The sequence below is a fragment of the Accipiter gentilis genome, chromosome W (genome assembly GCF_929443795.1).
Source record: "Accipiter gentilis chromosome W, bAccGen1.1, whole genome shotgun sequence".
Taxonomy (NCBI): Eukaryota; Metazoa; Chordata; class Aves; order Accipitriformes; family Accipitridae; genus Astur; species Astur gentilis.
Genome location: NC_064918.1, coordinates 36063228 through 36091210, shown reverse-complemented (window position 1 = coordinate 36091210; position 27983 = coordinate 36063228). Strand labels below are relative to the sequence as shown.

The following is a 27983-nucleotide window of genomic DNA, read 5'->3' as shown; positions in this document are numbered from 1 at the left end:
AAGGTAAAGCTCTAATTGAATCAGGTCAAGACTGCATATATTATCTCTGACAGCACTTTTAAAAATGTAGCTTCCTTCATCAGATCATCTGCCTCTGAATCACTCTATTGGAGGTAATTCCGAGGTTAAGAAGTTAGCATCAGGGATCTTATAAATATACAGTTTGAAGAATTATTGGTTAATGATGTCATACTTGTGCTGATCTGTTAATAATCCTGATAGTTGTTAAAAACTATCTCGATGAGATCAATTGGGTGTCTTATGATGTTGGAGTGGCGGAGGAATGCACATAAGTCGACCCAATATGAGTGATAGAAGTGATTCAACTTTATTTGCACGGATAGCTCATATTTATACAGTTTGCGATAATTACGCCTACTAGTCCTAATATGATTGGTACATTGCTAATGTTTATTCATTACTAAGACACACCCACTTGTGATTTGCAGCTATGCGTGTTCCGTAACTTTCTCATGGGAACTTCTTCAAAAGTTGCTTATGAAACTATGCCAAGGTCACACCGTCCCTGTCTTTCTCCTGATATCAGCGAGACCAGCTGTTGTTTTTCTCCTGATATCAGCAAGGCCAGCAGTCTTCAGCCAAGGCCTAGTCTTGCTGTCCACGCTGACATTCCTTCACACACAACTCTGCTCGCACAACTTTTCCATAGACCCATGTCCTTTCTCATCAAGCCAATTCCCAACAATTCCCCCTTTTTCTTTTTGTGCGAGTAGAGCTTGGTGGGTCAGCTTTGAGACTCCTCTCATCATGTACCCATACGCAATCCTAACTATTACACAGATTAATATCAATATACCTAACCATCGTAAGGCTTCCTTAATCAATGACATTAGCCATGGTGTTATCCCGCCGAATACTGACTGTAACACTCCATCAAACCAACTAGTTTCTTGCTGGATCTTTGTGCATGTTTCTTCAGCCAATCTATTTGTTTGTATATAGTTTGAGAATGATCACTTAAATTAAAGCAACACATCCCATCAACATCTTTACACCCATGTCCTTGTGCCAGCAATAGAAAATACCCAGACCATGAAGACTATGAGGAAAATGAACCATCCATACATTCTTGTGCCATCTTGCTCCACGAACTCAGCCCAGCAATCGGTAGGTGCCAGCTTTCCGTGGGCGTCCCCACAGAGGCAACGATGGCCTCACCATACACCAGCCCAATGCTCTTCGGAAAATCCCGGTATTTATACATTTGCAGAGGAACGGGTTTTAGCACACGTGGCCAGCAGGTGCCAAAAGTCCGCCTCGGTTGCAACCTATGACGCATGTGCTCGCTGGCCAGGCGCGCTGCACGAGTCATAGCCATCTTGTCTATTGGTTCGTGGGCTTTACGATACAGTTGCGATGCGCAGAGAATCTTGACCTGTTATGTTAGCCAAGGTGACCTATACATTAGTTTTTGGCTGAGGTGGTATTCATTTTCCCACATCATCTATGATGCTCCAGGTGATGATGGTCGTGTAAATCGAACAGGAGTCCGTTGTGGGCCTGTATCTGTGGAAACACAATCAACCTCGTTCCCAGGTTATTAATGGAAATAGACCTTACCCCTAATTTTGGCTTTAACTAACTTTTACATTTACCCCACACTGTCTTCCCGTAATCACACTATGTTTAATCAAATTATGCTTAACACACTTTTTACCTAAAGCAAGTTCTATATACAATAAGGCATGCTGTTCTAAAAACCTGTCTGAAGGACTCGGTGTCCACTAGTAACACTCTATTAGTTAGAATCTGTTGGATCAGTGGCTCCAGCACCCACCGGTGCCATGCCAGTCGCCATTGGGACAATTCCGGGTCCAGCATCAGTGCGAAGCCATGGCTTGACCCACTTAGCCGGGATCTCCCAGTAAGTTTTACTTCAGGTGATCCGCACCATTTCCCGGATTCTGGGTCCTTATACATTACCATGATTCCCGTACTTTGTTGCGTCCTTTCTGCCTGTAAAAGAACATGATGCACTACCATTGGTGGGTCTTTGTGATCACCTGTCAATCTAAGATAATTTAGCACAAATAAGGCTTTGGCCAATCGTTCCTCTGGGAGTAAGCCCAGGGTTCCCCCCTTTTGTTTTTGCAGCATGTTCTTTTAGGGTTTGGTTGGCCCATTCGACAATAGCCTGTCCTGTGGGAAGATGTGGAATACCGGTACCATGGTGAATTCCCCACAAATTACAAAATCGAGCAAATCGTGTAGAACCATAGGCTGGGCCGTTGTCCATCTTAATTTCTTTAGGCACACCCAGCACTGCAAAAGAAGCATGAAGATGTCATTCAATATGTAAGGCCTTTTCTGCAGTTCGTGCCGTGGCCCACATGGCAGCAGGATAGGTATCAATACACACACGCACAGAACGCTTTGCACCAAACCACATGACATGGGTGACATCCATTTGCCACAACTGCAATGGCAAGAGACCTCGTGGGTTAACCCCACAGCGCAAGCCCAGCCCTTCCTTTTGACAATCGGGGCATGCTTTAACGATACCTTGGGCATCACTAAGTGGTAAGTCAAATTGCTTTGATAACATCCTAGCGGGTTGGTGCAAGAACGCATATGATTGAGATCTATAATTAACAAATCCCATTCTTCTGGAAGCATAACTGGAGACGGCAAACCTGGCTGCAGGGCTCCTATACTTTGTATCACCGCATTCGCAGTTCTGAGATCATATAACAGTCTCCATTTCCCACTTTTCTTGGGAATGGTAAATATTGATGTATTCCATGGACTAGTAGAAGGAACAACATGTCCCGCTCTCAATTGGTCCTTAACTAACCCTTGTATTTGTAGCAGCCTTTCAGAATTTAGCAGCTACTGATCAATCCAAACTGGCTCATCTGTTTTCCAGTTAATTTTCAGAATTGGCTGCCCCTCAGTGACTGCTCCTAAAAAGGATGGGTCACTAACATTGCCTTCATTTGGCTCAATAAATCACGGCCTATGAGGCCAAACAATTCAGTTGGGGTAGTCATGACATACAAACACATCGTAATGTGTTCACCATCGGGAAACACAAATGTAATCAGTAGCTGACTTACTAAGGTGGCTTGTGTGCCCCCTATCCCTGCAATACCAAAATTTGAATTGATCAATGGCCATGATGGAGGCCAAATGTAACATCAGCTCCTGTATTAATTTGTCATCGGTTTCTTGACGACAACTCCATCAGGCCCTTCCAATTGCACTACCTTTTCTGGTTTACCTCTTGTTGTGTCCATGGCGAAGTATACCTGCGGTTTCCCTGTGGAGCCGAATTCACCATCTCCATGTTGTACTTCACCTGGGTTCGGAACACACGACCTGAATGGAACTAATTGTGCTATTCTGGTACCTTTAGGAATAGAAACAGGAGGGATTAAAACATGAATCATAATTTTTCACAGTCCCACAATAATCTGCATCAATAAGCCCTGGGACTACCAGAATTCCTTCTAGAGCTGTTGAAGATCGCCCCATTAAAAATGCACTAAGCCCAAACCCCAACGGTCCCTTTATGTTGGATGTGTACTGCGGTTTCCACATCCACTCCGGAGCTTCCTGCGGTGGCGGATCTGGTGGTTGCGAGGCTGCCTGAGGGCTGGCAGCCCAAGCCCCTTGCATTCGTGTCGTTGCGTGAGGGGCCTTCGCGGTCGGTGTGAATTTTCCCTGCTTCCTGTATTGTTGGTGGTATGGTTATCTTTCTTACACTTCTTGCAGCACTTACTGTTAGCAGTAACTGTGCATTTGCTCCTAATGTGTCCACGTTTGCCACAGTTAAAACACTTGACCAAGGGTGTCTTACTGGCCTTGTGCTTCTTTGTAGCTCCTTGTAGAACTGTGGCAGCATAGGCTACTTTCTGTGAGTCCACTGATCGATCCATGTATTCTATCATATCAACGACATCTGCATTTTTCGGCAAATGACACAATGCTTTGCGTGTCTTTTCAGTAGCATTTTCAAAAGCGAGTATTTTGAACATGTTTTCTTTCATGCCCTCGTTCATGTCAGGGTGGTCATAGATTTCCCTATGCAGTCTATTAATAAGCTGTGCAAAAGGTTCGTTAGGCTCGTTTCACCTGGGTAAAAGCATGGCTGCGCATGTTGTCTGGTATGGTAAGAAAAGCTTGATACGCCAAGATCTGTGATAGATGATGAACCTCAGTGACACACTGTAACTGAGCGTTCCCTGATGCGAAGGGTCCAGTACCCATCAGCATCTGCGTGGTTACTCCCCATAAGGGATCTGTTTGTTGTCGTGGTGTTGCTTGTTCCCTATCACAGAAGGTCTCCCACTGCCGGAAAACCACTAACATTTGGGCGGGTGTCAAAATCAACTGTGCTAGCTGTTTAATATCTTGAGGTATCAGCGTATCAGCAGAAAAAATGAATTGCAGTATTTGGTGAGTTGACGCAGATTTGATTCCATACTGACTCACAGCATTCCTTAATCTCTCAATGACCTTCCAGTCAAACGCCTCCCATTTTTTCTGTCCATTTGATGCAATAACTGGGAATGCTTGGAGCATAGTCCCTTCTATAATGGCATCTTTTATTACTCCCCTCCAATGTCTCTACCTTTCTTCTGCAGCGGCTATTACAAGCGGCTCCGCGTCTATCGCGGGCGCGTTTGGTGTCACCATCTGTGCCCCCGAGAGGCGGGATGGATGAACGGGCGGCGTTAGCGGGGGTGCGGACGGTTCTGCCCGGGGGCCGGCCGCGGCGGGCGGCCGCCACTCCATGTCCGGCTGACACACGCCGCTGCAAACGGGGGGCGGGGCGTAGAGGGGAGGGGCGGGAGGGGAGGGGGCGGAGGGGGTGGCGAGAAGGGGGGAAGAGGGAGCGGGACTGGTATACCGCCTGAATCTTCATTCTCTTGCCTTCTCAGTTTGTCCTTTCGGGAGGATCCTTTTCTCCCTCACTTCTGGCTCTCCCGACCGTACTGTCATTTTTTGTAATTGGTGCACCACCTCCCTCAGCTCTTCCATCGCACTACCCGATGGAGATGTTTCCCTCACCCCCACAATCTGTTTATCTGCATTAGTCACCCCCGAATCTGTCGGCTCCGGATCTGTCGGGCAACAATCGGCCCCCCCTAATTCCCCTCTTTCTTGTGGAGTAACAGAGGGGGGAATTTTTTTGGCACCAACGGCCTGGCTGGGTATAGGCAAAGGCTGCGTCTGTGCAGGCATCTCAGCGTTAACGGAAATGGATGTCGGGGGGGTGGAGATAGTTGTGTAGAGAATGTCCCCCCAACTCCAGCAGGGTAGGCTGACGCGGCAGCCGTGGAGGCAGCAGAGGAGGTAACGGCTGCGCGGGCAGCGGCGGCTACCTCCCGGTCCGCCCTCATTGCCTCCAGCATGTCTCGAATTACTTTCCCGAGTGCTGCGTATTTTTTCATCTCCTTCACCTTACCCCCCTTGCAGTTAGCAGCGTCCCACAGCGCCTTGCCTATATTATCCCAGGTTGCTTCTTCAAATGCAACATTTACATTCGGGACAAGTTCTTTCTCCCAGGCCCATAAAAGTAACCCCTTTAACACAGAATTATCGAATTTAAGTCCTCTCTCAGAGAGAAAATTATGAAGGAGCTTTAGGACTGCTTCCTGCCTTTTGTCCAACTCCATCTCCTTCTCCGACCGCTCACCTAATCAGGGCGAGATTCAAGCTTCCGCGTGTCTCCTCGTTTTCCCAGCTCAGGGCGAGATTCAAACTTACGCGTGTCCCAGCTCAGCTGAAGCTCATGTCGTGCTTCCCAGCTTGGCTGAAGCTTTTGCCGTCCTGCTGGGGCAGCAGGAACACTCTCGGCCGGCTCCTCCGCTTCCTCGTCGGTTCAGCTGCACCAGAAATTCCCATAGAGATGATAAAGTGCTGATATGAGGGTCCCTGTTCAGGCGCCAAATGTTGCACAGGATCCACAGGGGAAATCACGCACAGACCAATGTGATCAAGTGAAGTCCATTTACTACAACGTTTAACACAGTTATATACCTTATGTGCTTGTGCACGTGCCTTATACAATACTCTAATTGGTCCAATACCCCGGTTCATGCAACACTATCTTATCCTCTGTTGGCTGTGCAAGCTTCTTCACGAGGTGTCCAGCAGTTACTTATCTCATTCTTCGGCACCCAGGAGTTGCTTGTCAGGCTCTTCTTATCTTCCTTTTTCCCAGCGTACAAGGACACAGCATCCTTGTCTGCTCCAGCACTTTGTAAACTTATGCTTCGTTCCCACCTAATGGCTGGATTGCTCACATGCCCTCGCCCAGCCAAGAAATCCTCAACATGTTACATTATGTAGACAACATACTGATGGGGGCAGACACAGCTGCTGGAAGAAGAGAGACACAACGTCGCTGCCAGTGAACACTTCTGCTCAGAAGGCCAAACTAATTGCATTGACCTGAGCTTTAGAGATTTCAGAAGGAAAGCGGGCCAACATCTACACTGACTCAAGGTATGCCTTTGTAATAATACATGCACATGGTGCAATTTGGAAGGAGAGAGGATTATTATTACCACAAGGAAATCCTATAAAATACAGCAAAGAAATTTTGAGATTACTCAAAGTAGTCAATAAACCAAAGGAAGCAACAGTAATACATTGCAGAGCACACCAATCTGGACAGACTGATATAATCAAAGGAAATCGAAAGGCCAATGAGACCGCAAAAAAGCTGTTTCATTTACAAAAATTGCAGCCTTAGTTCCTGAAAGTGCTTTTAATGTTAATGTCCCTGAATATACAGAGAAAGAAGATAAATTGCCTGAGTTTCTAAAATGTATTAAAACTTCTGAAGGATGGTGGAAAACTCCAGATGGACAATGTATAGTTACCCCTCAAATAATGAGGGAACTTATGAAAGGAACACATGGTACCACGCATATGGGAGCTGAGGCCCTGGTAGAAATGGTGAGAACACATGCAATAGGCATTAACATGCTGAAAATTGCTAAAGGTATAACACAAGATTGTGAAATCTGTTTCAAGAATAATTCCAAAATTCAAAAAAGGACCCTTACAACGAGAGATAAGAAGAGGTTTTATACCTGGGAATTACTGGCAAATTGATTTCTCTGAATTATGAAAGTGTAAAGCATATAAATATTTATTAGTAATTGTTGATACCTTCTCAGGTTGGCCAGCTTTGCCGTGTAGCACCAACAAAGCCAGAGAGGTGGTAAAAGTGCTTTTGAAAGAAATAATACCTAGGTTTGGAGTTCCCAAAGGATTTTCTTCAGATAGGGGACCCCATTTTGTAGCAGAAATCATACAGGAAATTTCTAAATTCTTACAGATAAAATGGGATTTAAACACTCCATGGAGACCACAGTCTAGTGGGAAAGTGGAAAGAATGAATCAAACAATTAAACAACAAATTAGGAAATTATGTCAGGAAACTCAGATGAAATGGATTGCAGTCTTGCCTCTGGCATTACTTAGAATCAGAATAACACCTAGGACAAAAGACAAGATTAGTCCATTTGAAATATTGCATGGAAGGCCTTATGTTACAAATTTGACAGGAAAAGATAGTCAGATGCACCTGAAAGGAGAACAACTCTTGGGGCATTATTTAATATCTTTGGGCAGAGTAATTAACTCTCTTCATAGATATATCCAGGTTAAAGCTCCTGTGCCTTTGGATTCGCCATGTCCTGGTTTCAGCTGGGATAGAGTTAACTGTCTTCCTAGTAGCTGGTACAGTGCTATGTTTTTGAGTTAGGGATGAGAAGAATGTTGATAACACTGATGTTTTCAGTTGTTGCTCAGTAGTGTTTAGACTATAGTCAAGGATTTTTCAGCTTCTCATGCCCATCCAGGGCACAAGAAGTTGGCACAGGACACAACCAGGGCACCTGACCCAAACTGGCCAACGGTGTATTCCATACCATGTGACATCCCATCTAGTATAGGAACTGGGAGGTGGGGGGCAGGGAATTGCCACTCGAGGACTAGCTGGGTGTCGGTCAGCGGGTGGTGAGCAATTGCCCTGCGCATCATTTGTACATTCCAATCCTTTTATTACTACTGTTGTCATTTTATTAGTGTTATCATTATCATTATTAGTTTCTTCTTTTCTGTTCTATTAAACCGTTCTTATCTCAACCCAGGAGTTTTACTTATTTTTTCCCGATTTTCTCCCCCATCCCACTGGATCGGGAGGAGTCAGTGAGCGGCTGTGTGGTGCTTAGTTGCTGGCTGGGGTTAAACCACGACACGCCAGTACACCCCTTCAAGCTGGGAGACTCAGTATATCTGCAGACATGGAAAGACGAACCACTCGCAGAGAAGTGGAGAGGACCCTATCAAGTGCTACTGACTACAAACACTGTAGCGAAGCTCCAGGGAGTTGAATCCTGGATTCACTATACTAGAATAAAGAAGATACCATCCCCTTATTGACTTCCACACCAAAGGGACCTTTGAAATTAAAACTAAAGAAAACCCAATATTAAGTTACAGTATAGTATTCTTGCAGAAATAATAATGAAGTTGCTAGTTGTAAATATTTTAATAATTTGGGTGAATAATAATCCTCAATTTCTGTTGCCACAGTGGGGTAGAAATCGCAATATTTTGGAACTCTTCGCCAGAGAAGTCACCAACATGTCTAGAAGGGCAACCAAGTTGGTGAGGGGCCTGGAGCATAAGTCTTATGAGGAGTGGCTGAGGGAGCTGGGGCTGTTTAGTCTGGAGAAAAGGAGGCTGAGGGGAGACCTTATCACACTCTACAACTACCTGAAGGGGGGTTGTAGTGAGGTGGGTGCTGGTCTCTTCTGTCAGGTGGCTGGAGATAGGACAAGAAGACATGGCCTCAAGTTGTGGCAAGGAAGGTTTAGGTTGGATATTAGGAAAAATTTCTTTACTGAGAGGGTTGTCAGACATTGGAATAGGCTGCCCAGGGAAGTGGTTGAGTCACCATCCCTGGAGGTATTCAAAAAGCACGTAGACGAGGTACTCCATAATATGGTTTAGTGGGCATGGATGATGGTTAGACTTGATGATCTTGAAGGTCTTTTCCAACCTAAATGATTCTATGATTCTATGTCCACCTTCCGTTTGGGATCAGAAAATTCAGTTGGGGAAATGTATGGTTCTTGCCTAATCGGGATTCCAACCCCATTAGAAATATTGAAAAATGATACTATGTTAAGAGCATTTGCATTCAAAATGACATATAGTAATTTGTACAATATGGGAAAACTACTAAAATTAAAGAAAGGAGAATGCTGAGAGTAAAAGTACGAGGAACTCTACCTGCAAAACATTGCACTACTTTTGTGAATTGATCCTCAAAGTGTGACAATCTAACACAGTTGTAACCCCTTTTAGCATGTAATGAAACAGAAAATGTAAGTTATGCTTGGACCCACACTCAACTACCTCTGGAATGGTTTTTACTTTGCAGGCAATTAGCTTATACTTATGTCCCAGCCAACATCAGTGGAGGCCCTTGCTCAATTGGGAGATTAGCCCCATTGCTCCTAAACAGGGAGGATTTAAGAACTGAAGAAAGGCAAAAAGGAACAATTCATCAATTGCCTGAAGATTGTGACTCCCAAGTTACTCTTTATAGCACAAGTGAAATAACAGCTGCAGCAATATTAACACCCGGAGTAGGAGTTGCCATGAATTATCATACCTTAAAAAGAATTGTTTGTGCTTTGGTCAAAAACATTAATTATACATCACAAGCTCTGACAGCTCTTGGAACAGAAATGACCCAGATTAGAGAGGCGACCCTAGAGAACCAGGCAGCTATAGATTATCTATTATTAAGACATAATCATGGTTGTGAGGAATTTAAGGGAATGTGCTGTTTTAATCTTTCTGATAATTCAAAATTGGTGGAGAAAAAGATACAGCAACTGAAAGAATTAGCCTCTGATTTTTCAGAATGAGAAGGACTGGACTTTTTGTGGTTGACTTCATGGCTCCCAAATATGAGTTAGTTAAGACAATTGTTTGTGTTTATCGTGTTGTTTGTAGCTCTGATTTTGATAACTTGTTGTATGATACAGTGCATGCCATTATGTAGACCAGGAATTTACAAAGGAATGGTGTGAGACTGAGGATGGATATTAAATACCATCATAAGTCTCAGAGGGGGAAAAAATTGATGTCAGATATAGAAAATCCTGTTGTAGATTAGAAAATCCTGTTTAAAATTAAGTTAGTTAATAATTTTCAACTTCAAACAATTTTAATAATACCTAGAGAAGTAGCCAAGATCATTCTGACCCTTTCTGTTCTTCCTGATTGATGATACGTCCCTCTTGGCAGGAAAACAAACCATTGACCTGACACAGACCGACTTAGTGGTCAAAGTGAGGAGGGGATACATCCTCAAACGACCAACAAAGACCACACAAAACCCCCGCGCATGTGGAGAAGACATTTGTTGTGTCATGGTTATATAATCCTATGCATATGCATTAGATAGTTTGAATATGTACTATGTAGGAGTAGTTTAATAAATTATATGCAATTGTTACTGTATAAAAGAGACACACCTGATGAATCTGGTGTGCTTGATTTGTGGAAAGTCCACCGAGCACCCAGGCCTGAATAAAAAGCAATATGTCTCCTGAGTATGTGAGATTGGTCTATTGCACACCAGGTAACGAATCCACTTTTAGGACAACACTGGTAACCTGGCATAGATTTAATCTGGAAGTGTATGAATTAAAGAAGCCATATTATGTATTTCGTCACTAACCATCCTGCCATTTCTTGATCATACTTACAGTAAAAAATTATTTTACATAGCCCATGTTCAGCATGGAAATGTCACCAAAACAATTTCTGCAAAAGTGACCTGAGACATAGCAACTGTGATAAATCTTTGGCTTCCTCTATTCTTTTCTGGGTAAACATTTGTTAAATGCAGCCAAAAAGAAAAGAAAAGAAAAATATATATGTGAAAGTATATGCATATATGGGCATGTACACATATACATATATATAAATACCCAGATAATTTTCTTTTATGTATATCTCCAAAGGCAATATAACTGTTTTAGAGGCATGTAGGTCAATAACTGCTGACCTCCTTCCACTACAGAAAGCCAAGCTCAATGTCTTTTTAAGGTCTAGTAATCAGAAAATGTGAAGATAAACTCAAACTGTCTTTCACTGGCAGGTTTGCATTCTCCATGAATTTCCCCACCTAGACTGCTCAGTCCACCCAAATACCTCAGCCCTCAAGGCCCAGTTGCAGGCCTTTTCTATCTAAATATGAATGTCACAGGTTTCCAGACTGCTCTCCCCACTTCCACGTTGTATATTCCAAAAACGCCAATTAGAGCCTTTTGATGCCCTTAAAATCAAAATGCCAGAAATGAGTGGGAGACATATTGCAAGAATTTTCTGCAACCACACAATACATGAGATCTACACCCTGTCCCAGGCTGCTGCAGAAGCAGCAATCCAGCCTACAGAGATTCAAAATTAACCAATTAAGATGTAATGGCCCTCTAGCCTTCTCAGGATGTGAATGAGAGCAGACATATTTAAAGTCACAGACTATTGTTGGGAATTGGCTTGATGAAAAAGGACATGGGTCTATAGAAAAGTTGTGCGAGCAGAGTTGTGTGTGAAGGAATGTCAGCGTGGGCAGCAAGACTAGGCCTTGGCCGAAGACTGCTGGCCTTGCTGATATCAGGAGAAAAACAACAGCTGGTCTCGCTGATATCAGGAGAAAGACAGGGACGGTGTGACCTTGGCATAGTTTCATAAGCAACTTTTGAAGAAGTTCCCATGAGAAAGTTACTGAACACGCATAGCTGCAAATCACAAGTGGGTGTGTTTTAGTAATGAATAAACATTAGCAATGTACCAATCATATTAGGACTAGTAGGCATAATTATCGCAAACTGTATAAATATGAGCTATCTGTGCAAATAAAGTTGAATCACTTCTATCACTCATATTGGGTGGACTTATGTGCATTCCTCTGCTGCTCCAACAGAGTACGATAAAATTCTATCCAGTTATGGAATAGAATAGTTAGAAGGGACCTACAAAGATCATCAAGTCCAACTGTCTGACCAATTTGGGGCTGACCTAAAGTTAAAGCATGTTATTAGGGGCATTGTCCAAATGCCTCTTAAACATTGACAAGCATGGGGCACTGACCACCTCTCTAGGAAGCCTGTTCCAGTGTTTGACCACCCTCTAGGTAAAGAAATGCTTCCTAATGTCCAGTCTAAACCTCCCCTGGTGCAGCTTTGAACCATTCCCACATATCCTATCACTGGATACCAGGGAGAAGAGATCAGCACCTCCCTCTCCAATTCCCCTCCTCAGAAAGCTGTAGGGAGCAATGAGGTTGCCCCTCAGCCTCCTTTTCTCTAAACTAGACAAACCCAAAGTCCTTAGCCACTCCTCATAGGACATTCCTTCCAGCCCTTTCACCAGCTTTGTTGCCCTCCTCTGGACGCATTCAATAAACTTCACATCTTTCTTAAATTGTGGGGCCCAGAACTGCACGCAGTACTCAAGGTGAGGCTGCACCAGCACTAAATACAGAGGGATGATCACCTCTTTTGATTGGCTGGTTATGCTTTGTTTGATGCACCCCAGGATGTGGTTTGCCCTCTTGGCTGCCAGGGCACACTGCTGAGTCCTACTGAGCCTGCTGTCAACCAGCACCCCCAGGTCTCTTTCTGCAGGGCTACTCTCCAGCCACTCCTCTCTCAATCTATACTTGTGCCTGGCGTTACTTTGTCCCAGGTGCAGAATCCAGCACTTGTTCTTGCTGAATTTCATGCCACTGATGACTGCCCAATCCTCCAATCTATCTAGATTCCTCTGCAAGGCCTCTTGTCCCTCAAGAGAGTCAACAGCACCTCCCAGTTTGGTATCCTCAGCAAACTTGCTAATGGTGCATTCAACACCTGCATCCAGATCATTGATAAAAATATTGAGCAGAACTGGCCCTAGGATTGAGCCCTGAGGAATACCGCTGGTGACTGGTCGCCAGTCAGATGTAGCCCCATATCAAAGCAGGAGGGCTAAATGAGCCAGCAACGTCCTGATTAGCTGCTCTGTGTGCGCATGTGTGTATTAGATGATTTATAAGATCAATCAGAAGTGTCAGAAGAGATTTTAAAATTACCTTCTAGGGAAAAAAAAGGGGTGGAAGAGAGGGATATTGAGTTTCAGGAAGACAATTTGTCGTGGTTTCAGCCCGGCCGGTAACAAAGGACCACGCAGCCGCTCGCTCACTCCTCCGCCCCCCTCCGGTGGGATGGGGAGGAGACGGAGGAGAGAAAAGGAAAAAGAAACTGGAACCTCGAGGGTTGAGATAAAGGCAGTTTACTGGGACAAACACAAAGAGATTACAACAACAACAACGGCACTAATGAAAAAAAAGTATACAAAAAGAGTGATGCACAGTGCAACTGCTCACCACCTGGGACCCGACGCTCCGCCACTTCCCCCACCGAAAACAGAGAGCACCCCCCGGCCCGCTCCCCATTTATATACTGGGCAGGATGTCACATGGTATGGAATAGCTCCTTGGCTAGTTCAGGTCAGCTGCCCCGGCTATGCCCCCACCTCCCAGGTTCCTGTAAAAATTAACTCTATCCCAGCTGAACCCAGGACACAATTGTACTACCTTACTGTGAAAGATTAAAATTAACAAAGGTGAATAAAGAGTAAATTTGTCAATGTGTTTTATGATTAATATTTATCCACAGCCATACACACACAGACACAAAGGTGGCAAAGTTCATTTTGCATTGAGGAGCTTTGTTATGGTGGGGTTACTAGTCACTGTTTAATTATCCTTACACAGGGATTTCCCTTTTTTAAAATTAATCTTATTTATGCTTGTGAACACTGAAGGACTGTGCAAGCACTTCAAAGTGGAATCCTCTATTTATTCAAAGGTCAGAGATGATTGTAGGCTCATGGTCCAAATACCCTGGGAAAAAAAAATCTTCCTCCCCATGTCTCTGCAGTACCCCGCTCCCATCTCATTCTCTCCATCTAGTCCAGGGAAAATGGTAAACAGAAATTTAACCCAGAACTGCATAAAGGAGGCTGTCAGCCTTTTTGCTTCTGAGGAGAGCAACAGTACAAATGTCTGAGTGTAGCATGTTGATGAATCTAAAACATAAATCACTGCTGTCATAATACAACTGGGGCAGGTAAGGAGAAGCTTCTTTCTACCAAGAGAGCAACAGCACCAGCATCTCAAAGGTGAGGGAGATTTGACCATTTTTTGATTTGTCACCAAGCCTCCACTCTTTCTGCTTCTCCATCTGGTCACAGCATAACTTTCCCCAATATGTGCCCAACATCCTGAACTCCTGTCCATCCTGAAACTTCTCAGCTGATGTCCTGGTTATGGCTGGGATGGGGGTGTGTGTGTGTGTGTGTGTGTTCTAGTAGCTGGTATAGTGTTATATTTTGGATTTAGTATGAGAAGAATGTTGATAGCACACTGATGTTTTCAGTTGTTGCTAAGTAGCATTTTGTCGTGGTTTAACCCCAGCCAGCAACTAAGCACCACGCAGCCGCTCACTCACTCCCCCCACCCAGTGGGATTTGGGAGAAAATTGGGAAAAGAAGTAAAACTCGTGGGTTGAGATAAGAACGGTTTAATAGAACAGAAAAGAAGAAACTAATAATAATGGCAACACTAATAAAATGACAATAGTAATAATAAAAGGATTAGAATATGCAAGTGACGCACAGTGCAATTGCTTACCACCCACTGATTGACGCCCAATTAGTCCCCGAGGGGCGATCCCCCCACCCCCAGTCCCCCCAGTTTATATACTAGATGTGACGTCACATGATACGGAATACCCTGATGGCCAGTTTGGGTCAGCTGCCCTGGCTGTGTCCCCTCCCAACTTCTTGTGCCCCTCCAGCTTTCTCACTGGCTGGGCATGAGAAGCTGAAAAATCTTTGACTTTAGACTAAACATTACTTAGCAACAACTGAAAACATCAGTGTTATCAACATTCTTCTCATACTGAACTCAAAAACATAGCACTGTACCAGCTACTAGGAAGACAATTAACTCTATCCCAGCTGAAACCAGGACACATTTCTACTAAGTCAAGGATTTTTCAGCTTCTCATGCCCAGCCAGCAAGAAGGCTGGAGGGGCACAAGAAGTTGGGAGGAGACACAGCCAGAGCAGCTGACCCAAAGTGGCCAAAGGGATATCCATACCATGTGATGTCATGTCTAGTATATAAACTGGGGACAGTTGGCTTGGGAGGTGGATCACTGCCTGGGAACTAACTGGGCATCAGCTGGTGAGGGGTGAGCAATTGCATTGTGCATCATTTGTATATTCCAATTTTATTATTTTTATTATTGTCATTTTATCATTGTTATTATTATTATTATCTTCCTTTCTGTCCTATTAAACCGTTCTTATCTCAACCCACAAGTTTTACTTTTTTTCCCCCGATTGTCTCCCCCATCCCACTGGGTGGGAGCAAGCAAGGAGCTGCGTGGTGCTTAGTTGCTGGCTGGGGTTAAACCACGACAGCTGACCACCTGAATCTACAAGGTGTGATGTGCTCCAGAAGGGGTTTTCCATGCTTGTCAGTTACTCCTTGTGCTGTAATCCTGCAATGGAAATATTTTTAAAGGGCAGTAATTCATGGCAGTCTACATGTTCCCTAAGATGTGGATGAAGAATTGTATGAGGAATATGGATGAATATGATGGATGAATAATATGGATGAATATGGATGAAGAATGGAGAGAAGATTGTCCTCTAGGACATCATCACAGCATAGTAAAAATATATATAAAAATGATAGTACTTTACACCAATTACAGCTTCTGAGAACAATGTGCACTATGAGGATGAACACCTTATCATCTGTTCACGAGCTCTACATTTTGCAGTTGTTAGTACTTAGAAAGCTATTATTATAACTCTAATCCTGCTAAGCAAATGGAATCTTCATTTGACCTTCATCTAGGATTTCCTGGGACTCTACTAAATGATCTAATAACAAGCAAATGTATTGCCAAGCAACAGATTCAGACTCAGGAGTCACTACTAGAAAGTCTGTTAGCCCTGGCCCAGTTTATCTTCATGAGGTAGAATCTGCCACTCCTGATGCATGATTTTATGTGGACAAAGACGTGGCATGGCCTGTTGTGCTGGGTCTAGCTAGAATGGAGTTAATTCTCTTCATAGCAACCCATATGGTGCTGTGTTTTAGATTTGTGACCAAAACGGTGTTGATAACACAACAGTGGTTTAGTTATTGCTGAACAGTGCTTGCACAGCGTCAAGGCTGCCTCTGTTTCTCACTCTCCTGCCCCCAAGAGTAGGCTGGGGGTGAGCAAGAAGCTGGGAGGGGACATAGCCAGGATAGCTGACCCAAATTGGCCAAATGGATATTCCATACCATATGATGTGCTCAGCAATAAAAGTTAAAGGAAAGGGGGAGGATGCAGTGGCAGTTGTGGTTATATGTGATGATGTGCTCCCTCCCCGCAACCTGACCTTTATTTCCCTGCTGAGGTGATAACCACCAGTGGCAGTCATAATGGATGCGTCTGGTCATGATGGCTGCTGCATCTGGCTCAAAGTGGATTCAGGGAAGACAGATACCAACACAGTAGCCAAGGGCTAGTTGAACATGCGCCAACCAAAATATGGCTGGTATGCAAATATGACTATGAGTCAATCATCTTACTCCATAAATAGTCAACAGCCCAGGGCCCATTGAGCTCTCCTGCATGGCAGTGGGCTGCACACCAGGATCTCCCCTTCAGTAGGGATGCTGCTCAAAATTACTCCTCAAGCTTGAGAGAATCCTTGTTGCCTCAGATACTTGCTAAGTGAATTGGGAATAAGAGCACTGAAACTTTGAAATCTTAGCTAAGTGATATAAAGGACTGATTGTGCATATATAATCCTTTAGACATAAACCATTGACCAAGTCTGGGACTAAGTCTGGATCCACATACACCTAAGCTCCCCTCAGAAAAGGAGTTTAGAATGCTCGGGGGTCCTTTCTGAACCTCATGACTCAACGGGAGGGTCTCCCTGACAGTTTTGTCTGACCCTGTCCTCTATGCAGTAAATACTCAAGCATACCATGCCATCAAAACTCATTAAACAACTGTCGCATTTACCATTGAACTTTCTTAACTCATTGTCTCATATCAATAAAATATATTGTTGCTTCGCTCTTGACAGTAAAGTGCATCACACCATTTGTGACATTATGGTCTTTGTCTTCCCAAATAACCATTACGCATGCTGAGGCCCTGCTTTCAGGAAGTACCTAAACATCTACCTGCCAATGGGAAGTAGTGAATAAATTGTTCTTTTTGCTTTGCTTGCGCATACAGCTTTTGCTTTACCTATTAAACTGTAATTATCTCAATCCACAAGTTTATGCGCCTTCCTTCTATTTTCTCCCTGTCCTGTGGGAGAGGGAACTGAGCAAGCAGCTGTGTGGGTGCTTGGCTGCTGGCTGGGGTAAATGCACCACAGTCCTTTTTGGTGCCCAAACAGGGACTCAAGGGGTTTGAGATAAAAGCAGATTTGATCAGACTGTGCTAGACGGAATTTGTAGCTTTTATAGCTGTTTAGCTGTTAATTGGAAGGTTCCTGTGCTTGCCACAGCACTTTTTTACTTTGCTGTTGTCCTGATTCAATGTCGGGGAAGGTTTCCATATGGTCCCAAGAGCAAGATTAAGACACAAACGAGGTCAAATGCCATATACCCAAAAGAGCTTTTATTATCAAAAGTATCAAAAGTAGAAAATAGTAGCGATAGGATAGAATGGAAGAAAAGGTAGAAATCAAGCAAGCAGTCGGAATACATTGCAAAGATAGTCACCACCATGGATCCAGTGGTGTCCTGTTGGTCCTCAGTCTTCAATTCTTCGGTGGTGGGTGCACACCACAGCTTGTCTCCACGGTTTTTTATAGTGCATAGTTCGATGATGCATGCACATACGTACTGTTCATGCACTGTTCACACACTGCAGGTTTCGTCTAACAGCAAACAATCCTTGAGAGGAATGGCTTGAGAAGATAGTCCAGTTTCTCACAACAAACAACCTTTGAGACAAATAGCTTGAGATAACAATTCGGTCTCTCACAGATGTATATCAGTCTAGGGATGGTTAATGGCTGCTTTCGTCTTCTGCTGTTTGTTCTACTGCTAATCAACTTAATTTGCTGTGCCTGGGAACAGGTTCTGCAGAGGGATCTGGACAGGCTGGATCGATGGGCTGAGGCCAATTGTATCGAGGTTCAACAAGGCTAAAGTGCCATGTCCTGCACTTGAGTCACAACAACCTGTATTGGATTCGTGTGGCAAGATTTTGATAGGGAGGGGGTTACAGGGGTGGCTTCAGTTGGATGCTGCTGGAAGCTTCCCCATGTCCGACAGAGCCAATGCCCCCCATATCCAAGACGGACCTGCTGCTGGCCAAGGCCAAGCCAATCAGGGACAGTGGTAGCACCTCTGTGATAACATATTTAAGAAGGAAAAAAAAGTTGCTGCACAACAGCAATTGCAGCTGGAGAGAGGAGTGAGAAAATGTAAGAGAAACAACCCTGCAGACTCCAAGGTCAGTGAAGAAGGAGGGGGAGGAGATGCTCCAGGCACCAGAGCAGAGATTCCCCTGAAGCCCGTGGGGAAGACCATGGTGAGCAGGCTGTCCCCCTGCAGCCTACTGAGACAAGGGGAGTCAAAAAAATCTCAGTAGACATAATAAAGGGGGGGTAAAAGATGATGTTTAGCGCTTACATTGTTGAAATTAGCTGAGGTAGAGGCAGTCCTTGATAAGAAGAGCTGGTGCCAAGAACCAGCCAATGAGGAAAAGACAGTCCTTGATAAGAAGCAGGAGCAGGCCCCAAGAGCCAGCTAAGACTGGTCTTGCGGCTTGGGTGAATACCAAGAAATCACTGAGCCTACGCAAGGAAAGAGGTTACTAGCGGTGACGAAGAGGAGTCATCTATCTTCATCTCTGTGACCACCAGACAACCACCATAAAGAGGCACTGCACAGGCACAGTTGGGAGAAGACTATGGAAATGACCTCTCGAAGCTAATTTTAATATGAAGCGGGGATAGGTCATGCATATGTATAGGCGTATTGTGAATATGTAATACCTGACTGTATAAACTTGAGGCGAACTGCCGAGTCGGGCGCGCACGACTTTGGTGGGACTACCCCCTGTGCCGCCCAGCGCTGAATGAACATATCTACTTTACAATCTCACTGATTGTGGAGTCTGTTTTCCACACGCCACTGTGGAGGTCCACAGTGGAGCAGATATCCACCTGCAGCCCGTGGAGGACCCCACGCTGGAGCAGGTTCCTGGCAGGACTTGTGGACCAATGGAGAGAGGAGCCTACGTTGGAGCAGGTTTTCTGGCAGGACTTGTGACCCCACAGGGGGCCCACACTGGAGCAGTGTGCTCCTGAAGGACTTCACTCTGTGGAAGGGACCCATGCTGGAGCAGTTCGTGAAGAACTGCAGCCCATGGGAAGGACTCACATTGAAGAAGTTCATGGAGAACTCTCTCCTGTGGGAGAGAGCCCACACTGGAGAAGGTGAAGAGTGTGATGACTCCTCCCACTGAGGAGGAAGGAGTGGCAGAGACTAATAGCATATGTCCATACGTTTCATGTGGTTTGCTCAAATTTTTATGATTTTAATATTTTGTACCTTCTATAAAAACTGGTTTGCTGCTATATAACTGTGCAAGTGAGATTTGATATATGATCATATATTAACATTATGGTTGAGACAATACACAATGGGTAGCTGGGCAGGTAATTACAAAAGTGTAGTCAAGTGATTAACTAGTAATTATTCATAAGTTTTGCAGTTCTTTGCTCTTATGACTAGATGTTCCTGTACGCTAGATGAGAACAATGTTAAAACTGACCGCATGTGATTGAAACTGCATTAAGCTTCAAGATCAAAGAACTAGAACAAGAACAAAGACTTCAAGGACAGCCAACAAGAACTTCAAATGAGTTGGTGGTCATAAAAGCAGCCCTTCGACTCAAATGGATCCTTCATTGCGCATGATCGGATGTAGGCATGTGATGGGTTGACCCTGGCTGGATGCCAGGTGCCCACCAAAGCCATTCTATCACTCCCCCTCCTCAGCTGGACAGGGGAGAGAAAATTATAACAAAGAGCTTGTGGGTTGAAATAAGGACAGGAGAGATCATTCTCCAGTTACTGTCACGGGCAAAACAGACTCAGTTTGGGGAAAATTAACTCAATTTATTACAAATCAACCAGAGTAAGGTAATGAGAAATAAAAACAAATCTCAAAACACCTTCCCTCCACCCCTCCCTTCTTCCCGGGCACAACTTCACTCCCGGATTTCTCTACCTACCCCCCCCAGCGGCACAGGGGGACAGGGATGGGGTTTACGGTCATCACACGTTATTTTCTGTCGCTTCATCCTCCTCAGGGGCAGGGCTCATCACACTCTTCCCCTGCTCCAGCGTGGGGTCCCACCCACGGGAGACAGTCCTCCACGAACTTCTCCAACCATGGGTCCTTCCCACAGGCTATACAGTTCTTCACAAACTGCTCCAGTGTGGGTCCCTTACACAGCGTGCAGTCCTTCAGGAGCACACTGCTCCAGTGTGGGTCCCCCAAGGGGTCACAAGTCCTGCCAGAAAACCTGCTCTAGCGTGGGCTCCTCTCTCCACAGATCCGCAGGTCCTGACAGGACCCTGCTCCAGCGCGGGGTTCCCACGGGGTCACAACCTCCTTCGGGAACCCACCTGCTCCAGCGTGGGGTCCTCCACGGGCTGCAGGTGGATATCTGCTCCACCGTGGACGTCCATGGACTGCAGGGGGACAGCCTGCCTCACCATGGTCTTCACCATGGGCTGCAGGGGAATCTCTGCTCTGGCGCCTGGAGCATCTCTTCCTCCCCCTTCTTCACTGACCTTGGTGTCTGCAGGGTTGTTTCTCTTACATGTTCTCATTCCTCTCTCCAGTGGCTGTTTCTCTCTCTGTCTCAACTTTTTTCCTTCTTAAAAATGTTATCACTGAGGCATTACCACTACCTTTGATTGGCTCAGCCTTGGCCTGCGGCGGGTCCATCTTAGAGTCGGCTGTATGGGCTTTCTTGAACACAGGGGAAGCTTCCAGCAGCTTCTTACAGAAGCCACCCCTGTAAACCCCCCCCACTACCAATACCTTGCCACACAAAACCAATACAAGGCAGTGCTATGATAATCAGTTATAATCATTTTTATGTATATGTATACTAATCTGATTAATATGTAATTAGTTATTCTATAGAACCTGTTTGTGCTAAAGCTGTGTCATGCACACTTGGTGGAATTATCCCCCATGCATCCAGCACTGCAATAAAGAATGCCTGCTTTCTAAAACTCCAAAACGAGTCTTAGAGAGTTTCTTTGACCGGTATCAAGACAACGTGTGATGAACTGACTACAACCCCCATTACTGTCCCCCTGTGCCACTGTGGGGGAGGAGGTAGAGAATTTGGGAGTGAAGCTGTGCCCAGGAAGAAGGGAGGGGTGGGGGGAAGGTGTTTTAAAATTTGGTTTTATTTTTCATTACCCTACTCTATTTTGATTGGCAATAAATTAACTTAATTTTCCCTAAGTCAAGTCTGTCTTGCCCATGATGGTATTTGGTTGAGTGGTGTCTCCCTGTCCTTATCTCAACCCACGAGCCCTTTGTCATATTTTCTCTCCCCTGTCCAGCTGAGGAGGGGGAGTGATAGAGTGGCTTTGGTGGGCACCTGGTGTCCAGCCATGGTCAACCCACCACACAATCCCAGGCAATGCTACAGGCTTGGGAAAGAGTGGCTGGAAAGCAGCCTGGCAGAAAAGGACCTGGGTGTGTTGGTTGACAGACATCTAAATATGAGCTGGCAGTGTGCCCAGGTGGCTAAGAAGGCCAATAGCATCCTGGCTTGTATCAGAAACTGTGTGGCCAGCAGGATTAAGGATGTTATCATCCCCCTGTACTTGGCACTGGTGAGGCCATACCTCAAATACTGTGTTCATTTTGGGACCCCTCACTACAAGAAAGACATTGAGGTGCTGGAGCGCATCCAAAGAAGGGTAATGAAGCTGGTGAATGGTCTGAAGAACAAGTCTTATAAGGAGCAGCTGAGGGAACTGGGGTTGTTTAGTCTGGAGAAAAGGAGGCTCAGGGGAGACCTTATCGCTCTCTACAACTACCTGAAAGGGGGTTGTAGGGAGATAGATGTCGGTCTCTTTTCCCAAGTAATGGGATAGGATGAGAGGAAACAGCCTCAAGGTGCGCCAGGGGAGGTTTAGATTGGATATTAGGAAAAATTTCTTCACCAAAAGGGCTGTCAAGCATTGGAACATGCTGCTCAGGGAAGTGGTTGAGTCACCATCCCTGGAAGTATTTTGAAGACATGTACATGTGGCACTTTAGGACATGGTTTAGTCATGGACTTGGTAGTGTTAGGTTAACGATTGGACTCGATGATCTTAAAGGTCTTTTCCAACCAAAACAATTCTATGATTCTATGATTTTGATAACAATGGCCTTGCAGCTAGGCTGGCATATGGCTGATGTTCCTGTGCTGCCATACCAAATATGATAGAACTCAAATATGAATTGGAGTTGAAGGGACTGGAGACTCTGCATAAGCCCATGCTGGAAGAGGTAATTCCCCAATGGGACAATGGCCTATGGATATGCCCACAATGGAGCAGGGACAACCCCAAAGGGACTGTAGCCTGTGGAAGACCCCTGCTGGAGCAGGGGCAAGGAGTGGAGTTTATTGCAGTGTTAAACTCTATAGTCTGGTCTAAGGAGACAAGGGGTAGCAGTTGTAATGGGTATATGTTTAAACTTTTCTAACTGATGATATGAATTGTATGTTATAGGAAGTACTATAGCAGGAACCACCAGAACCAATAGAGGAGGAGACTCACAAGAAACCAGGCAAGAGCAGCAGTGATTGAACCTGAGCTGGCTTTGGTGCCCAATAACTCAATACAACATGCTGCCTCTCATGTCCTGAGCAGCCACCATAATGGAAGAAACCCAAGTCATGGACTAAATGAACTCAATGGACTTTTATGGACATTTGATAGATAATTGATGGGGGTGGCCCATAGACTAAGGGAATGATATTTGTGTATATGTCAAAGGACAGAAAGGGGGTTGGTGGTTAAAGAGAATGTATTAGATAGTGTAGGAGTGTAGTTAACTTGACCAGGAGACCATTGTACCTCAAGGAGTCAGTGATCCACATAACATTCATTGTGAGTAGGCCTAACCTTCTGCCATGCTGCACTATGCTGAACATACAGGTTGTCCTCCAGACCTGTGTTGTATTGTTCATATTCCTTGGCCACAGGATAAACTTAGCTGGTTGATTGTAACAGAGGATCCTGCAAGCAGCTCCCACTTGGTACCAGCGATTACACCACCTGCATGGCCTTGCCTTTAAAAGCACAACAAGAATTTCTAATGCGAACATCCATTCTGTTTGACAATAGAAATTATGAATAGAGTTGTTTTCTTGTAAGAAAATCCTATAAAAGCTCAAATGACCAAAATTGGTTAACCCTTCCACAGATAGGATCTATACAGCATACAGTGAGATAAATCCATCTAGGGTCTGTCCGATGATGCACAAATGCAGGGTTCCCAGCATTTGAAGGGACATAAGATTTACTTGCTATCTATATTCCTAAGCCTTTTGTTGTCAGACCTTTCTTACTGAGGTCCAGAAAAAAACCCTGCACCATCTCCCTCCCTCTCTCTGACCCAGGCAATGTAACATTTTTATAATTAAGTACAAGCTACAGAACATCATAATTAAAATTGTAATGACTAAATTTTGCTTGTTTAAGAATTTTTCTGTAAAATAAGTAATATCTTAAAAAAACTCTGTTGTTGAACCCTGTGTATGACTGATTTTTTACACAGACTATATCATCTCTATAAGTAATATTTCAGTTAGAATTGCAATCCAGAAAAAGATGGAGGAGGAAATGAATTTTTAGTGAGCATGTAAAATTTGACTGTAAAATACTGTTAAAATAGTAGGAAATTGAGAAGAACTATTTTCAGCTAGTTTGTTGTATTCATCTGGGACTTGATCCCGCAGAGAAATTGCTTGAAAGATATCTTTTAAGGACTCCCATTGTTTCTTTCAGATGTTTCAAAGTGCTGTCCTAGCAAGTTGTCCTGGGTTCAGCTGGGATAGAGTTAATTTTCACAGGAACCTGGGAGGAGGCACAGCCAGGACAGCTGACCTAAACTAGCCAAGGAGCTATTCCATACCATGCGGCATCATGCTCAGTATATAAATGGGGAGAGGGCTGGGAGGTGTTCTCGGCTTTTGATGGGGGAAGTGGTGGAGTGTCGGGTTCTGGGTGGTGAGCAGTTGCACTGTGCATCACTCGTTTTGTATATTCTTTTATTAGTACCGTTGTTGTTGTTGTAACTTCTCTTTCTGTGTTATCCCAGTAAATTGTCCTTATCTCAACCCTCGAGGTTCTGGGGTTTTTTTCTTTTCTCCTTTCTGATTCCCCTCTCCATCCCACCGGAGGGGGGCGGGAGGAGTGAGTGAGCAGCTGCATGGTCCTTTGTTACCAGCTGGGTTGAAACCACAACAGTCCTTCTTGGCGCACAACGTGGAGCACGAAGGGTTGAGATAATGACAGATATGGCCAGAGCGTGTTGAAACAAATTTGTTATACGCATTTCTTATATTAGTTAAATAGATGCTAGTCACAATGTTGGTTCATTTGTTTACATGGTGGCGTTGTGTAAATTCTTATATGCTCTATGTATTCCCTGCGGTTATGTTTATCGCCTCTGGGAGAGGGATTGGGATTATCATTTTTCTGTACTGGGCAATGTCGATTTATGAAATGAATCCATCACTGCTCACGAGATTAAGCTGGTATCTGTATGCAGCAGTGATATCATTTCCATACTTCGGGCTCCTTCTATTGGAATTTATTGGTAATCCCACTCAATCCATGGGGAAGTCGGGGGGGGATATTTCCCCCCATTCGTTCACATTCCTTTTCTGCTTCTGGCTAATTGTTGTGGAGGATCCACAGGGGACATCACACACAGACCAATGTGATCAAGTGAAGTCCATTTACTACAACTTTTAACACAGTTATATACCTTATGCACTTCTGCACGCGCCTTATACAATACTCTAATTGGTCCAATACCCCGGTTCACGCAACACTATTTTATCCTCTATTGGCTGTGCAAGCTTCTTCATGAGGTGTCCAGCAGTTACTTATCTCATTCTTCGGCATCCAGGAGTTGCTTGTCAGGCTCTTCTTATCTTCCTTTTTCCCAGCGTACAAGGACACAGCGTCCTTGTGCACTCTAGCACTTTGTAAACTTATGCTTAGTTCCCACCTAACAGCTGGGTTGCTCACATGCCCTCGCCCAGCCAAGAAATCCTCAACAATTCCCCCTTTTTGTTTTTGAGCAATCCAGGCTTGCGTAATAACTTGGGATGCCATTTTTTCTTAAAAAGCTAAACAAGGTAAAATTATTACAATAGCTGAAATCACAATAACTATAACAATGCCCATAACTCTTTAAGCCAACCCGTTACCCCTAATGACCCGAAGCATGAGGACTATGAGGAAGATGAACCATCCATACATTCTTGTGTCATCTTGCTCTGTGAACTCAGCCCAGCAATCGGTAGGTGCCAGCTTGTCGTGGTTTAAACCCAGGCAGCAACTAAGCACCACGCAGCCGCTCACTCACTACCCCCATCCAGTGGGATGGGGGAGAAAATCGGGAAAAAGAAGTAAAACTCGTGGGTTGAGATAAGAATGGTTTAACAGAACAGAAAATAAGAAACTAATAATGATAATGATAACGATAATAAAATGACAACAGTAGTAATAAAAGGATTGGAATGTACAAATGATGCGCAGGGCAATTGCTCACCACCCGCTGACCGACACCCCGCCAGTCCCCGAGCGGCGATTCCCTGCACCCACTTCCCAGTTCCTATACTAGATGGGACGTCCCATGGTATGGAACACACCGTTGGCCAGTTTGGGTCAGGTGCCCTGGTTGTGTCCTGTGCCAACTTCTTGTGCCCTGGCTGGGCATGAGAAGCTGAAAAATCCTTCACTATAGTCTAAGCAATACTGAGCAACAACTGAAAACATCAGTGTTATCAACATTCTTTGCATACTGAACTCAAAACATAGCACTGTACCAGCTACTAGGAAGACAGTTAACTCTATCCCAGCTGAAACCAGGACACAGCTTTCCATGGGCGTTCCCACAGAGGCAACGATGGCCTCACCGTACACCAGCCCGATGCTCTTCAGAAAATCCAGGTATTTATACATTTGCAGAGGAACGGGTTTTAGCACACGTGGCCAGCAGGTGCCAAAAGTCCGCCTCGGTTGCAACCTATGACGCATGCGCTCGCTGGCCAGGCAGGCTGCATGAGTCATAGCCATCTTGTCTATTGGTTCATGGGCTTTATGATGCGGTTGCAATGCACGGAGAATCTTGACCTGTTATGTTAGCCAAGGTGACCTACATGTTAGTTTTTGGCTGAGGTGGTATTCATTTTCCCACATCATCTATGATGCTCCAGGTGATGATGGTCGTGCAAATCAAACAGGAGTCCATCATGGGCCTGTATCTGTGGAAACACAATCATAACCTCGTTCCCAGGTTATTAATGGAAATAGTCCTTACCCCTAATTTTGGCTTTAGCTAACTTTTATGTTTACCCCACATTGTCTTCCCGTAATCACACTATGTTTAATCAAATTATGCTTAACACACTTTTTACATAAAGCAAGTTCTATATACAATAAGGCACGCTGTTCTAAAAACCTCTCTGAAGGACTCAATGTCCACTAGTCCTCTAAAGTGTAATACTCTATTAGTCAGAATCTGTCAGATCAGTGGCTCCAGCACCCGCCGGTGCCGTGCCACTTGCCATTGGGACAACTCCGGGTCCAGCATCAGTGCGAAGCCATGGCTTGACCCACTTAGCCGGGATCTCCCAGTAAGTTTTACTTCTCCTGATCCGCACCATTTCCCAGATTCTGGGTCCTTATACATTACCATGATTCCCGTACTTTGTTGCGTCCTTTCTGCCTGTAAAAGAACATGATGCACTACCATTGGTGGGTCTTTGTGATCACCTGTCAATCTAAGATAATTTAGCACAAATAAGGCTTTGGCCAATCGTTCCTCTGGGAGTAAGCCCTGAGTTCCCCCCTTTTGTTTTTGCAGCTTGTTCTTTAGGGTCTGGTTGGCCCGTTCGACAATAGCCTGTCCTGTGGGAAGATGTGGAATACCGGTACCATGGTGAATTCCCCACAAATTACAAAATCGAGCAAATCGTGTAGAACCATAGGCTGGGCCATTATCCATCTTAATTTCTTTAGGCACACCCAGCACTGCAAAAGAAGCGTGAAGATGTCATTCAACATGTAAGGCCTTTTCTGCAGTTTGTGCCGTGGCCCACATGGGGGCAGGATAGGTATCAATACACACATGCACAGAACGCTTTGCACCAAACCACGTGACATGGGTGACATCCATTTGCCACAACTGCAATGGCAAAAGACCTCGTGGGTTAACCCCACAGCCCAAGACCAGCCCTTCCTTTTGACAGTCAGGTCATGCTTTAACAATACCTTGGGCATCAGTAAGTGGTAAGTCAAATTGCTTTGCTAACATCCTAGCGGGTTGGTGCAAGAACGCATGTGATTGCTGTGCTTGTTGAAAACGATTCCCTGGAGGAGGCTCCCATGGCGCTGCAACCAATTGGTCAGCTCTGTCATTTCCCTCTGACAAACCTGGTAGCTTTTGATGACTTCTTATATGCGTTATAAAATACTCTACACTCCGAGAGTTCAAGCAGCGTAGTAATGACAAAAACAATTCAGCGGCTCCTTTGCCCAATGCTGCAGTGCCCAAATCACAGCT

The 27983-nt window shown here is 44.7% G+C and overlaps 1 long non-coding RNA gene across 1 annotated transcript; it reads right to left on the bottom strand.

Annotated features, from left to right (window-relative positions):
• Window positions 1–305: 305 nt before the first annotated feature.
• LOC126035526 (uncharacterized) lies at window positions 306–27983 on the bottom strand. Its single transcript, XR_007504969.1, has 2 exons — window positions 27692–27983; window positions 306–2523 (listed from the first exon to the last, which is right to left on the bottom strand). It is a non-coding gene; the product is annotated as an uncharacterized LOC126035526 (long non-coding RNA).